The sequence below is a fragment of the Acyrthosiphon pisum genome, chromosome A1 (genome assembly GCF_005508785.2).
Source record: "Acyrthosiphon pisum isolate AL4f chromosome A1, pea_aphid_22Mar2018_4r6ur, whole genome shotgun sequence".
In the NCBI taxonomy this organism is placed as follows: domain Eukaryota; kingdom Metazoa; phylum Arthropoda; class Insecta; order Hemiptera; family Aphididae; genus Acyrthosiphon; species Acyrthosiphon pisum.
In genome coordinates, this window is record NC_042494.1 from 87,401,424 (window position 1) to 87,404,917 (window position 3,494).

At 36.5% G+C, this 3,494-nt stretch overlaps 1 protein-coding gene across 1 annotated transcript in view; it reads left to right on the forward strand.

Annotated features, from left to right (window-relative positions):
• Positions 1 to 1,226: 1,226 nt before the first annotated feature.
• The window catches only part of LOC100159856 (E3 ubiquitin-protein ligase RFWD3), a 27,246-nt gene continuing 24,978 nt past the window's right edge, over positions 1,227 to 3,494 (forward strand). The window contains exon 1 of the mRNA XM_029487693.1: positions 1,227 to 1,647. The gene's annotated coding sequence lies outside the window, so the exon portion shown is untranslated. The remainder of the gene's footprint in view (positions 1,648 to 3,494) is intronic.

The following is a 3,494-nucleotide window of genomic DNA, read 5'->3' on the forward strand; positions in this document are numbered from 1 at the left end:
TTTATAATGTAGTTATTTGTTACCGAATATAATTATTACATTTTATCTTAGACCTAACATCAAATATATAAATCCTTAACCATCAAGGTGTATTGATCAATACACCTTGTTTACCATTTATCATTCGAAAAAAAAATATCGGGAAAAACTGGCCAAAAACGAATTTGTGCAGATGACGTATTGTACAGTGTATGATTACGACGGACACGACTATACCTATACGGGCTATACGACCACTACGTCCGTGGTGCATATTGATATTATTGTACTCACAGATATATAAAAGTAAAAGTAAAATAAAAATAAAAATAAAAATATTATCTAGCTATCTAGTATTTTTGTGATTGTGCTTCTTATCCTTATCAAAACGTTAGCATAGACTGGTGTCATGCATAGACATATTATAATAGTCTATTACACGAATTAAGATATACGTATAATAGTATATCTTAATTCGTGGTCTATTATATGTCTATGGTGTCATGAACCACAGATATGTATAATAACTAGATACCAGACTCCTTCTTATCATGACGCTGGCAGCCATTTACAACCTGGGCAAAATAGTATTATCAGTACATATGTATATATAAGTAAATATGTATATGAATAAATGTAAACATTGCCAAAGTTTCAAATTGCGTCGGGCATCATAATTTAATAATGTTGTTGTATATGGAGTCGGGTATCTAGTTATTATACATATCTGTGTCATGAAAACATATAATAAGATTGAAGATTGAAGATAGTACTATCTTAAATCGTGGCTGGTGTCGACTATATTATTTCACGATGACCGAACGGTGTGGGAAACAGGGGCATGAAACTCCGTGAATTGGCCGAATCGGGCGATTGTAACCTTGAACACGGCGTGGCATACGTAATCACTAATCTATGATAAAAGTAAACAGTGGAAACAACCCGACCACGCGCAGAATACCCTGCCTATTAGGCGAAAACGGTTTTTCAATACGGGTATAACATCATGTCAGTGTTACGGAAACAGTTTCATTGTTCGGACTTCAGATCATAGGTAAACACTTCACCCATCAGCTGATCGAGTTTCGCTTCTATATTGTTCTATGGTTCGAACAGTGCCGCCACCGCTGTGTGTGTAGTCCAACGATTGGTCGAAGACCCGCGGTCACCATGTAAATGTATAATAATATTTATTATTTTTGTTTATGTTTTCGTCGGGCCACCCTGACGATTAGCTTCTTTGGCTTCTGCGCAATGCTCGATTCTCGTTTTCATTATCAACAACGTTATTATTATATATTTGTATTTACTATTTTGTTTTGAACATCGATCGGTAGAATTGTTGAACCGCTACAACGTCTAGCAGTAGCCACTTTGGAGTCGTCTGTCGGAAGCGTCAGACTTCTGTTCGCGGTGATCGTCGAGGTGTTCATCTTTCAATTTTATTGCTCTGTGCCGCCACCCGCATCCTGCGTTCCTGTCAACTGCCGCCGAAACTGCTTTGCACAGTGACCTGTAGAGCGTCTTCTGCCGTCCGGACAAGCGGCGGCGTTGTTTTGCTTCTCGCCACTTCCATTCTCCAACGTCGAGTCAATTTCAACCGGTGTTTGGTGGTGATCAGGTGGTGATCCTCTCTCCGCTTCTGCTTCGGAAAATAAGTTGTCTGATGTAAGTATATTATCATTAACGCGCGCGCGATCAGCGGTGAGGCGCTGAGATTTGTCGTTTCGGTATCTAAATTACCAAAATTGTGCCGATAGACATTCAGGTTCAGCCGCCATTTTGGGCGCGAGCAAACGACCTGTCAACATGCCCCCTCCCCCTCACTCGACCACTACTCAACCCTTGGTAGAGTATATTATATATTTTTATTGTTTTTCAAGTTTTCACACCCTTTTCTCTTTTTCCCTTCCAATTTTATATCGAATCCGATGTTGCATCGATCAAATAGTGTGAGTATAACATTTCCATTTTAAACTAAAATGAATACTTATAGGTAAAGTTATTACAGGATTGGGTGTAGAAGATGTCTACCATGATGTTGGTATTCTGTGTTGTGTGATGTTAGAATTATAACCTCTTCAAATATTACCAACTATACCTATAGACATGGTTTCCAATTGATATATATTACTGATTTGGACTTTTGGAAACAATGCGTCTACTTATGTAAAAAATTAATCCTCTTGAACTTGTTTATTAACACAATCAACAAGTTTTATGTTTTTATATTTTATTGCTACCTAGCAATTGTTTATATTTTATTTATTTATTTGAATTAAGATTCCATCCAAGTCACTGAATCATTGCATGGCATTTTACCTAATAAATGTTTGTTTTCCTTGATGTTTCTTAATAATAATATAGTATAATATAGGTATAATATACCTACTAACGTGGAAAAAAACCTACATTAAATTTAGGTATATCCTGCTTATATATTCTACCATAAAATATGAAAAAAATTTTGTCCTTCACTAGGTTTCTATAGTATTTACCATTTATTATATTTGTATATTTGTATATTTATTTATTTATTGCAAAACAAATTGTATTTAATTATAGCTATAATTTTTTTTCCACTACTCTTTTAATCTATAGATACTATATTCCTAATAAGTTTGGAAAAACTGCACAGCCTCAGAACGGGAGGACCACTGTGATTGAACAGTAGTTCACAGCGCACAGACGACAGTTAACAAGACTGCTGTGCCCGAACCGCGATGCATTTTGGTCATGGTTTACAAACTTATTTGGAATAGAGTATAGTGCTTGTGTTGGAGGTGTTTAACAGGGTGATTCACCGATGCTGCACACCAACTATCACTTTTTCATTTAGTAATAAGTTTATTAAAATTCTGATTTTTTAAATATACTTAGACTAGTGACGTAATTTTTTTTTTTATTGATCATGAAGCCCGGCAACTATGGCCATTAGTTGTTTGTTTTTTGTTTGTAGGGGAGGAATTGTAGGTTGGTAAACACGTGTGTTTTGGTTTGGCAGATTTTTTAGTGGGCACCCGTAGGTATCTGCCATGCCCGGGTGGGGGATGGCGGCACTTGTTCTCCGGACACCGTGGCTTGTCCGAAGAAAAATGCCGCCTGTGGCCAAGAAATCGAACTCGGGTCGGCTCGTAGAGCTCTGCACGGTCCGGTCTTTTTCGGTCTCTGTGTATTGTAATTTAATGTGGTTCGGTCCGGTTCGGTCCCTTTGTCTACAAAAAAAAAATGGTTCGTTCCGGTCCGTCTTCAAATTCATATTAAGTCATATGGTCCGATCTAAAGATCTGCATTTTGATCGTCGATAATATAATTTTCATATAATTTATATTACGTAGTAAAATAAATAACATCATATTATTATGTCATATTTACTTAGATTATAATGTTTTGGGACACAATAATAGCTCTCACGTTCTATATGGTCTTGTTGTAATAGAGTGTAGACTAGACATAAAATTCACCCATTATCGATCAATTATCAGAATTCGAGGTAGGTAATGAGATTACAAGAA